This window comes from Monodelphis domestica, chromosome 1, assembly GCF_027887165.1.
Source record: "Monodelphis domestica isolate mMonDom1 chromosome 1, mMonDom1.pri, whole genome shotgun sequence".
In the NCBI taxonomy this organism is placed as follows: Eukaryota; Metazoa; Chordata; class Mammalia; order Didelphimorphia; family Didelphidae; genus Monodelphis; species Monodelphis domestica.
In genome coordinates this window covers 738,590,410-738,602,937 of record NC_077227.1, presented here as the reverse complement: position 1 = coordinate 738,602,937, position 12,528 = coordinate 738,590,410, and positions in this window count along the sequence as shown.

Genomic DNA, 12,528 nt, shown 5'->3' with positions numbered 1-12,528 from the left:
ACAACTGCTCAATGACATGGGTTGATGGGGATATGAATGGGAAAGTGGACTCTAAATGATCACCCCAGTGCAAATATTAATAATATGGAAATGGATCTTCATCAATGACACAAGTTAAACCCAGTAGAATTGTGTGTCAGATACAGGAAGGGGGTGGGGGAGAGGGAGGGAAAGAACATAAGTTTTGTAACCATGAAAAAATATTCTAAATCATCTAATTAAATAAATTTTAAAACTTTCCTCATTAAGACTTATACTTCTGGACTTCCGGTCAAGATGGCGGCATAGAAGCAGCGAAAGTTCAGACCTCGGAAACCCTTCCTTACCGATCGCAAACAGAGTGCTCCTAGGCAACCAAAATTCAAGCTGAACAACAGGATAGACCTGGGAAAACCTCCTCCTGGACCTGGATCAAAAGGTACCGCACCCCAAAAGCCAGAACCCTAGATCACTCGGATCTAAGGGGTAGACAGAAAGAAGGTCCCAGGACCCATCCCCCCCAACCCAGAGTGCTGAGCCCACGGCAGCAGCAGGAACCTCAGGGCTCTGAGGACTCACCTTGAAAGCAACCTGAGCCAGTCTCCGGGGTGCCCAACACAGACGGCAGGGAAACATAGAGAGAAGGGGGAAGCCAGTAGCCCCCTGGCTGGGTCCTTCCATCTGAGTCTCAAGGGAGGTCCCAGCTTTAGGGCACCAGCTGAACCCAATCCCATCAGGAGCCCTCAGAGATACTGAACGGACAGAAAACTCAGGGCTGGCAAAGGGGTTGCTCCGAAGAGCTTACCTTGAAACTAACCCGGGCCAGTTTCCGGGCATTCAACACAGACTGTGGAAGAGGAGGTTGCTGCTTTTTTTTTCTTCCTTTTTTGGCTCGGGGATCATTTGGCCCACACTACCTGAACCTAATCCCATCAGGAGCCCTCAGAGCTTCTGAAAGAACAAAAAACCTCAGGGCTAGTGAAGGGCTTACCTTGAAAACAACCCGGGCCAGTCTCCAGGCATTCAACACAGACTGTGGAGGAGGAGGCTTATTGCATCAGGGCTCATTCGGCCCAAATCAGGTGAACTTAATCCCATAAGGAGCCCTCAGAGCCCAGGCAAGCCACTACCCTTCCCCCCTTAGAGAGCAGGGTCTTCTGAAAAAACAGAAACCAAGAGGCAAAGTCAAGATGGCAGCCTAGAAGGAGCATAGACTTGGCAGCCTGGCCAGAGCTTTGGAGATCCTCCATATCTGCTCCAGCCGTCCAGGAAGTTTAAAACTCAGAGTAAACCCAGCCCAACTAAGCTGAACTCAATCCCATCAAAAGTCTCCAGAACACAGGGAAGCCCAGGCTCCCCATCCATCCTCATTGACTGCTGGACTTTAAGCCAATCAAAAGCCTCCAGAGGACAGGAAAGCTCAAACCCCCAACAACCCTCCCACAAAGATTACACCAAGAGATCCTCTGTTAAAGCTCCAAGAGGGGAGACTGATAGAAGTCCCCAAAAAACAAAAAAAATGAGAGGAACAAAAGCACAGACAAATACGGGGAGGAAAGAAGGGGTGAATTTCAATAAACAACAGAAACAGAAGAAAGAAACTACAATAGACAGCTACTACTCACCAAATGGAACAGAGGGGGAGAGATCAGCAAACGATAAACCAGAAATCCCAGAGAATTGGATACAGGCTGTGGAAGAACTCAAAACACAACTAAGAGAGGCTGAAGACAATTGGGAAAAGAACTTAAAAATTAAGATAAGTCATCTGGAAACAGAGGCACTTGAACTAAAACAAGAAAATAGTGTCCTGAAAGCCAAAATCATCCAGCTGGAAAATGAGGCAAAGGAGATGAAAGATGAGGCAAAGGAGATGAAAGACAAGATAAAGAGGATGAAAGACGATCTTCAAAGAAAATCAGACCAGAAGGAAAAAGATGACCAAAAAGCCAGAGATGAAATCCAATCTTTAAGAACCAGAGTAAAACAACTAGAATCAAGTGACCTCACAAGGCAGCAGGACACTATAAAACAAAACAAAAAGAATGAAAAAATTGAGGAAAATGTGAAGCATCTCATTCACAAAACAGACAATTTAGAAAATCGTTCAAGAAGAGACAATTTAAAGAATAATTGGACTACCAGAAGACCACGACAAAAGAAAAAGCCTGGACATAATACTAGAGGAAATTATCCAGGAAAACTGTCCCGAGATCCTAGAACAAGAGGGGAAAGTGGAGATTGAAAGAATCCACAGATCACCCCCCTGTATTTAATCCCCAACTGACAACACCAAGAAATGTCATAGCCAAATTCAAAAACAATCAGATGAAAAAATAGGTATTACAAGCTCCCAGAAGAAGCCATTCAGATACCATGGAAACACGGTGAGGATAACACAGGATCTGTCTGCATCCACACTGAAGGACCAAAAGGCATGGAATATGATATTCTGGAAAGCAAGGGAACTAGGCCTACAGCCAAGAATAAAATACCCATAAAAACTGACTATGTTCTTACAGGGGAAAGTATGGTCATTTAACACAACAGAAGAGTTCCAAGCATTCATAAATAAAGGACCAGAACTAAACAGAAATTTGAAGTCCAACCACAGAACTCAAGAGAATCATCAAAAGGTAATTAAAAAAGAGGGGAAAAACAACAACAACAACAACAAATTTTTAAGAGACTCAATAAGTTAAAATGATATGTATCCCTATAAGAAAAGAGGTCATTGGCGACTCTTAAAAACTGTTGCTATCACCTAAGCAGCTAGAAGAACTACACTCAGAGGGAACAGTGACAAACTGTATAGGATGAAAGGACAAGACATAAATAGGTATATAGATATATGCATGCATAAATGCATATACATGTGAATGTGTGTATATATATATATACATGACTAAAGCTAAGAAAGAAAAGAGGTTATGACTAAAAGAAATGGGAAAAGAAACAAATGGGGGTAAATTTATATGCCACAAAGAAGCTCATGGCGGGAGGGGGGAGAACATCGATACACTGGAAGGGTAAAGAGGTTGGAGATAGGAAATACTCAACTCTTACGTACTTTGAAACTGACCCAAAGAGGTAAGAACAATCCAATCCATTGGGGAAGAGAATAGATTTGTGCCCTATAGGGGAGTAGAAGGGTAAAAAACAGACTGGTGGGGAGGGAAGCAATACAAGGGAGGGAGGGAGAGGGTGGGGGGAAATTTTAAAAAGACTACAGGGGAAAATAAGGGAGGGAATAAGAAGAGAGGGAGGTAGAAAGGGAAGTACAAGGGGGACTGATTTAAAGTAAATCACTAGACTAAAAGGTAGAGCTGAAGAAGAAAGGTTAGAATTAGGGAAGGATAGCAAAATGCCAGGGAGTCCACAAGTGACAGTCATAACGTTGAACGTGAATGGGATGAACTCACCCATAAAAAGTAGACGAATAGAAGAATGGATTAGAATCCAAAACCCTACCATATGTTGTCTCCAAGAAACACACATGAGGCGGGTAGACACCCACAAGGTCAGAATTAAAGGATGGAGTAAGACCTTCTGAGCCTCAACTGACAGAAAGAAGGCAGGAGTGGCAATCATGATATCTGATAAAGCCAAAGCAAAAATAGACCTGATCAAAAGGGATAGGGAAGGTAATTATATTTTGTTAAAAGGGACTTTAGATAATGAGGAAATATCACTAATCAACATGTATGCACCAAATAATATAGCACCCAAATTTCTAATGGAGAAACTAGGAGAATTGAAGGAAGAAATAGACAGTAAAACCATATTAGTGGGAGACTTGAACCAACCATTATCAAATTTAGATAAATTAAATCAAAAAATAAATAAGAAAGAGGTAAAAGAAGTGAATGAAATCTTAGAAAAATTAGAATTAATAGACATATGGAGAAAAATAAATAGGGATAAAAAGGAATACACCTTCTTCTCAGCACCATACGGCACATTCACAAAGATTGACCATACATTAGGTCACAGAAACATGGCACACAAATGCAGAAAAGCAGAAATATTAACTGCAGCCTTTTCAGACCACAAGGCAAAAAAATAACGATCAGTAATGGTACATGGAAAACTAAATCAAAAACTAATTGGAAACTAAACAAAAAGATACTCCAAAATCGTTTAGTTAGAGAAGAAATCATAGAAACAATTAATAATGTCATCAAGGAAAATGACAATGGCGAAACATCCTTTCAAACCTTTTGGGATGCAGCCAAAGCGGTAATCAGAGGTAAATTCATATCCCTGAGTGCATTTATTAACAAACTAGGGAGAGCAGAAATCAATCAATTGGAAATGCAAATAAAAAAACTCAAAAGCGACCAAATTAAAAACCCCCAACAGAAAACCAAACTAGAAATCCTAAAAATTAAGGGAAAAATTAATAAAATCGAGAGTGATAGAACTATTGATTTAATAAATAAGACAAAAAGCTGGTACTTTGAAAAAACAAACAAAATAGACAAAGTACTGGTCAATCTAATTAAAAAAAGGAAGGAAGAAAAGCAAATTAACAGCATCAAAGATGAAAAGGGGGACATCACCTCTGATGAAGAGGAAATTAAGGCAATCATTAAAAATTACTTTGCCCAATTATATGGCAATAAATACACCAATTTAAGTGATATGGATGAATATATACAAAAATACAAACTGCCTAGACTAACAGAAGAAGAAATAGAATTCTTAAATAATCCCATATCAGAAAATGAAATCCAACAGGCCATCAAAGAACTTCCTAAGAAAAAATCCCCAGGGCCTGATGGATTCACCAGTGAATTCTATCAAATATTCAAAGAACAGCTAATTCCAATACTATACAAACTATTTGACAGAATAAGCAAAGAGGGAGTTCTCCCAAACTCCTTTTATGACACAAACATGGTACTGATTCCAAAACCAGGCAGGTCAAAAAAAGAGAAAGAAAACTATAGACCAATCTCCCTAATGAATATAGATGCAAAAATCTTAAATAGGATACTAGCAAAAAGACTCCAGCAAGTGATCAGAAGGGTCATCCACCATGATCAAGTAGGATTTATACCAGGGATGCAGGGCTGGTTCAATATTAGGAAAACCATCCACATAATTGACCACATCAACAAGCAAACCAACAAGAATCACATGATTATCTCAATAGACGCAAAAAAAGCCTTTGATAAAATACAACACCCATTCCTATTAAAAACACTAGAAAGCATAGGAATAGAAGAGTCATTCCTAAAAATAATAAACAGTATATATCTAAAACAATCAGCTAACATCATCTGCAATGGGGATAAACTAGACACATTCCCATTAAGATCAGGAGTGAAACAAGGATGCCCATTATCACCTCTATTATTTGACATTGTACTAGAAACACTAGCAGTAGCAATTAGAGAAGATAAAGGAATTGAAGGCATCAAAATAGGCAAGGAGGAGACCAAGTTATCACTCTTTGCGGATGACATGATGGTCTACTTAAAGAATCCTAGAGATTCAACCAAAAAGCTAATTGAAATAATCAACAACTTTAGCAAAGTTGCAGGATACAAAATAAACCCACATAAATCATCAGCTTTTCTATATATCTCCAACACAGCTCAGCAGCAAGAACTAGAAAGAGAAATCCCATTCAAAATCACCTTAGACAAAATAAAATACCTAGGAATCTACCTCCCAAGACAAACACAGGAACTATATGAACACAACTACAAAACACTCGCCACACAACTAAAACTAGACTTGAACAAATGGAAAAACATTAACTGCTCATGGATAGGACGAGCCAATATAATAAAAATGACCATCCTACCCAAACTTATTTATCTATTTAGTGCCATACCCATTGAACTACCAAAATACTTCTTCACTGATTTAGAAAAAACCATAACAAAGTTCATTTGGAAGAACAAAAGATCAAGGATATCCAGGGAAATAATGAAAAAAAACACAAATGAGGGGGGCCTTGCAGTCCCAGACCTCAAACTATAGTACAAAGCAGCAGTCATCAAAACAATTTGGTACTGGCTAAGAGACAGAAAGGAGGATCAGTGGAATAGACTGGGGGCAAGCGACCTCAGCAAGACAGTATACGATAAACCCAAAGATCCCAGCTTTTGGGACAAAAATCCACTATTCGATAAAAACTGCTGGGAAAATTGGAAGACAGTGTGGGAAAGATTAGGAATTGATCAACACCTCACACCCTACACCAAGATAAATTCAAAATGGGTGAATGACTTAAACATAAAGAAGGAAACCATAAGTAAATTGGGTAAACACAGAATAGTATACATGTCAGACCTTTGGGAAGGGAAAGACTTTAAAACCAAGCAAGACATAGGAAGAATCACAAAATGTAAAATAAATAATTTCGACTACATCAAATTAAAAGGCTTTTGTACAAACAAAACCAATGTAACTAAAATCAGAAGGAAAACAACAAATTGGGAAAAATCTTCATAAAAAACCTCTGACAAAGGTTTAATTACTCAAATTTATAAAGACCTAAATCAATTGTACAAAAAATCAAGCCATTCCCCAATTGATAAATGGGCAAGGGACATGGATAGGCAGTTTTCAGATAAAGAAATCAAAACTATTAACAAGCACATGAAGAAGTGTTCTAAATCTCTTATAATCAGAGAGATGCAAATCAAAACAACTCTGATGTATCACCTCACACCTAGCAGATTGGCTAACAAGGGATCTAGCTATGGAAAGTAATGAATGCTGGAGGGGATGTGGCAAAGTAGGGACATTAGTTCATTGCTGGTGGAATTGTGAACTGATCCAACCATTCTGGAGGGCAATTTGGAACTATGCCCAAAGGGTGATAAAAGAATGTCTACCCTTTGATCCAGCCATAGCACTGCTGGGTCTGTACCCCAAAGATATAATGGACAAAAAGACTTGTACAAGAATATTCATAGCTGTGCTCTTTGTGGTGGCCAAAAACTGGAAAACGAGGGGATGCCCATCAACTGGGGAATGGCTGAGCAAATTGTGGTATATGCTGGTGATGGAATACTATTGTGCTCAAAGGAATAATAAAGTGGAGGGATTCCATGGAGACTGGAACAACCTCCAGGAAGTGATGCAGAGCGAGAGGAGCAGAACCAGGAGAACATTGTACACAGAGACTGATACACTGTGGTACAATCGAATGTAATGGATTTCTCCATTGGTGGTGGTGTAATGTCCCTGAACAATCTGCAGGGATCTAGGAGAAAAAACACTATTCATAAGCAAAGAACAAACAGTGGGAGTAAAACACCGAGGAAAAGCAACTGCCTGACTACAGCGGTTGAGGGGACATGACAGAGGAAGACTTTAAACGAACACTCTAATGCAAATATTAACAACATGGCAATGGGTTCGAATCAATAACACATGTGACACCCAGTGGAATCACGCATTGGCTACGGGGGGTGGAGGGGAGGAAAAGAAAATGATCTTTGTCTTTAATGAATAATGCATGGAAATGATCAAATAAAATACTATAAAATTAAAAAAAAAAGACTTATACTTCTACCCCCTCAAGACTTTCTAAGACCGTGTCTCATGTTCTGACTACACCTTTCTCTACTCCCTATCTTCTTTCTTAGTTAATCTAGCAAGCTCCACATTGCCTCTTATCCTCAGATCCTTCAGACCCCTCAGACCCCTACTGTATAAAAAAAAGAAATATAATGGGGAAACTCAGACCCAGAGTGATAGAGTACTTTCCACTTAGGGATTCCCCTTAATACTCAGCCAGGTATTCTAACCTCCAGTTAGTGAGAGTGAAACAGAATCACTTTCTTTCACTGGGCCAATTGCACAAATGCCTTGGAGACAATTGATATAAAAACAGCATCTCTTTTATTTTAAGAGGGGATACAAACTGAGAATCAGAACAAGGGGTCCCTAATTCTAAGGGATCTAGCTAGTTTCCCACAATCCTCTACATCTCTCACAAGAGAGAGCCTTCTGGTCTTCCGACTAACTTAACAGCTCCCTATTTCTATCTAGGTGTTCCCCAAACCTGACTAAACTACCTATCTTTGTAGATTTATTTCAACAGTTGTCTCTAAAGCCATTATGATTGATGACAAGCAGCTAAGGTCACCCCAGATGGTCTGGCCCCTGAGGTAAAACCGCAGAGCAGGATTTTTAGATAGATCCCTTCTGGAAAACACAGCAGGTATGGTCAGATCCTTTTCTAGATCTTTCCCAATTAAATAGAGTAACTCCAAAGTGAGCTCTGACACGCCCACCTTTCCTCCACCCTTCTGGGATAGGAAGCCCCCATCCTCCAACAGGAAGTCACTACTCAGTCACTTACATACTTTTCCTCCTCTGCATTCTGCCTGGTAAAATCCTTTCAGAAAGAAAGAAAGAAAGAAGAAAGAAAGAAAGAAAGAAAGAAAGAAAGAAAGAAAGAAAGAAAGAAAGAAAGAAAGAAAGAAAGAAAGAAAGAAAGAAAGAAAGAAAGAAAGAAAGAAAGAAAGAAAGAAAGAAAGAAAGAAAGAAAGAAAGAAAGAAAGAAAGAAAGAAAGAAAGAGAGAAAGAGAGAGAGAGAAAGAGAGAGAGAAAGAGAGAGAGAAAAGAGAGAGAGAAAGAGAGAGAGAAAGAGAGAGAGAAAGAGAGAGAGAAAGAGAGAGAGAAAGAGAGAGAGAAAGAGAGAGAGAAAGAGAGAAAGAAAGAAAGAAAGAAAGAAAGAAAGAAAGAAAGAAAGAAAGAAAGAAAGAAAGAAAGAAAGAAAGAAAGAAAGAAAGAAAGAAAGAAAGAAAGAAAGAAAGAAAGAAAGAAAGAAAGAAAGAAAGAAAGAAAGAAAGAAAGAAAGAAAGAAAGAAAGAAAGAAAGAAAGAAAGAAAGAAAGAAAGAAAGAAAGAAAGAAAGAAAGAAAGAAAGAAAGAAAGAAAGAAAGAAAGAAAGAAAGAAAGAAAGAAAGAAAGAAAGAAGAAAGAAAGAAAGAAAGAAAGAAAGAAAGAAAGAAAGAAAGAAAGATGTAATATGTTTTGGTCTGCATTGAGACTATCAGTTCTTTCCCTGGATATGGATGACATTTTTCATCATGAGTGTCTGGGATTGTCTTGGTTGAGCACTTCCTTTTTCATTCTGGAGTAGAGTAATCTTAACAAATCATAACTGACTAACAAATTCTTTTTGATGGTTCCTTCTTTGATCCCTTAAAATACTCTATATCCTAAAAAATCCTTTTAAAAAGCTCTCTTGTACTTAAAAATCCTTCCATTGGTCTTAATATCTCTTCAAAAGGCCACTATATCTCTCCTTGCTTTCTAAGCCAGACTGCCAAAAAAGGCTATCTTCACTTGTTGCCTGGAGGTAACAAGTCTTCTCATTCATTCCTCAGTTCTTTGCAGTCCAGCTTCATTTCCAATTTCCTGCTGGACAGCTCCACTTGGATATTTCCTAAGCATCTTAAACTCAATCTATGGGTCTCCCAAACCACCTAGTCCTTCTAAGTCAATGCCAATGTCCCTATTTTGACTGAGGGCACTGTCAAGCAGTCAAAAAGCATATACTGAGGACCTTTTGTGTGCCAAGTACTATGTTCATTGCTGAGAATTATATTTTAATAAAAAATCCAAGATTTAACATTTTTTGTTTGAGAAAGATCTTCAAGGAAAGAAGCTTGTTAACTCCAAATTCCAGAGAATGAACTGTTTGTATAAAGATGCCTGAAAAACCTATGCTACATCAAGAAGATTCAGAATTGAACTTTGGGGTGTGGTTGATTGAACTTAAAGTTGATTGAACATTTAATTTGAATGTATACTCTTATGCCAAAAAAGGACTACTCCCTAATTGGTTTTTGTCAATGCTCCAAGCAAAACACTGGTTTTGCTTTCTCTCTTCTATTTTCCTCTTATCTCTAACTATTGTAGTTTCCTCTTAGACGGGAAAATTTTGTATGCACCTGCAGTTAGAAGAATTTAGAGGTTCAGGATGATTATGTTTAGTGATCAATCATCATCAGGGGGGATTGTGAATTTTTAGTTTTCTCTACCCTGATTAGTCTTTAAAATCCTAGCAATCAGGAATGTATACACCCCTACTTAAGAATTATTAAGTGTTGAGGAGGATGGCCTATGACAGACATGTGCTAGCAAGTGACAAATAAGAAACAACTGGCAGATCCCCTGGGCTGTCCTAAGTCAAGCTTAAGCTACCATTGCTACATGTGAGACATAGGAATTGATGTAAAGAACAGTCTATATATTTCACATCACTTCATCTCTCTGGGCTCTCTCGTGGTGATGTGGCTCTCTCTCTGGCTTGTGTGGCTTGTGGCAGCATGCTGGGCGTCTTGGCAGTTTGCTGATTGCGGTTTACCAGTGAGGTGACTGGGAGAAGCTCTGTAGCATGTGTTAGGTGAGTTGTCTTCCCTGAGTGACCTGGGTGAGTGGTTAGGCTGATTTCCTCCTTTCCTTTACCACCTAAAGCACTATCCTCTTAGGAGGCCCCTCATCTCGGAGTAGACCTTGTGGCTGGAAGCCAAGCTAGTTTAATCTTCTGAGGAGGCCTCATGGCTGAGTTCTCGGAACTTCCCTTGGCTTAGGCTAGGCGGAGAAAAAAAACTTATACCCTTTTCTCTCTTCTTCTTAATTTCTTCCCTCTATTGTAATTTAACCACCATAAAAATCCCAAACTGACTTGAGTATTTTGTTCAGATTGAATTAATCCCTGGTGACCACTAGTATAATATATTCAGTCAGTAACCCCTAATTTTACTCTTAACAGAATACAAACACAAAGAATGAGATAATGTCTACTTTCAATAATTTTATAGTGAATTAGTGCAATCAATCATGTACATATATAATTATATAAAGAAAAAAAACAGATAATTGGGATTTTACCACAGACATTGACACAAAATCCAAAGATCTTTCTCCTCAACTATGTTGCAAGATTTGGGGACTAAAATCATCTCAAGAAGTGCTGGGAGTCATCAGGGCACGACACCACACAGTGGTCCTTTGGCGAGATGGAATTGCCCACTCAGTTTCCTCTGTATGACTTCTCCCATCAACACCCCTTACTAATGGAATTGATATGATTCTTGTTCTCTCTCTAGCCTCAGAAAGAATAATATAAGAGCAATATACTTGCACTCTATTTCCCCAAAACATCACCCCAAACCCAAAAGACTATCATGGGATAACTTTTACTTAGCCCAGAATTTCCCCTACTCCCCTGCACAGAAACTTATTCTCCTAAAGCCAGCATATAAATCTATCCTAAAGGCCCATACAAAATGTACAAGTACACCAAGCTTCATCATGCCTCAGTGACTCGATTTTACTAACCAGAAACTCCACTTGGTAGAAACTCCCTGATAACCCTGAACAATGATCAGCCTGATAATTAATCTGTATTGTGTTCTCAATACTCCTCTGATCTCTCAAGCTCAATATTATGATTATTAAATTGTCTTTAAGAATTCCTGATTGATTATTTCTTTCTATTAAAAGTAATAAGTAAATTTCCTTAAGTGTTTGTAAACTCAAGATCATCACAGGTTAATGAGAAAATTAAGCCACCTGTGACAAAATCATTTATCTTATCCTTCATTCATTCTGTCGGAATCTGTAATCACAATACAAGAATATCACAATACAAGAATATAGATGATCTCAGAATGTTAATCAAGTGATTTGTTGAAAGTTAATGTATCACTTTTCCAATTATCTTTACTCAAATATGTGTATTGAAAGATGTATCTGTGTGCCAAGAAAATGAGTATAAAAATGAAGACCGAACTTGGGCATGGCAGAGCAGCCACCAGATGCAAGCCTGCCCCTGGCTGATACACATGCACAGCTATCTTCCATTTTTTTTATTTTTGCCTAACCGTTCCTTCACCTGCTGAGAACCCCTGAAGCCATGAGTGGGGCTGGACCTGGCTTGTGGCAAAGAGGTAAATATAAAGTTCTACACTTGGATTCAACAAAATCACCAGTACCAGGACAACATGCACATTCCACCAAAATCCTGAGGTTTCCAGGTGGTCCAGTGGATGAAGCATCAAGAGGACCTGATTTCAAATCCAGTATCAGACACTTACTAGTTCTGTGATCCTGAGCAAATTGCTTAACTTCTATCTGCTCCAGTTTCCTCTAAATGAGGATATAACAGCACTTACCTCATACGTTATTGTGACAGTCAAATGAGATAATATTTGTAAAGTACTTAGCAAAATGCCTGGTACATTTTGTTGTTCAGTTGTGTCCCATTCTTTGTGACCCATTTGGAGTTTTCTTGGCAATAATACTGGAGTGGATTTGCCATTTCCTTCTCTAGCTCATTTTACAGATGAAACAGAGGCAAAAATGGTTAAGTGACTTGCCCAAGGCCATACAGCTAGTAAATTTCTAACACTAGATTAGAACTCCAGGTCAGGTATTCTACCCACTAAGCCACCTAGCTGCCTGCCTGGGACATAATAAGAACTCAATAATAAATGCTTTCTCTCTTGCCTACTTTCTTCTCTTATCATAGACATCATATTATCTATCATTTCTTCTCTTATCATTC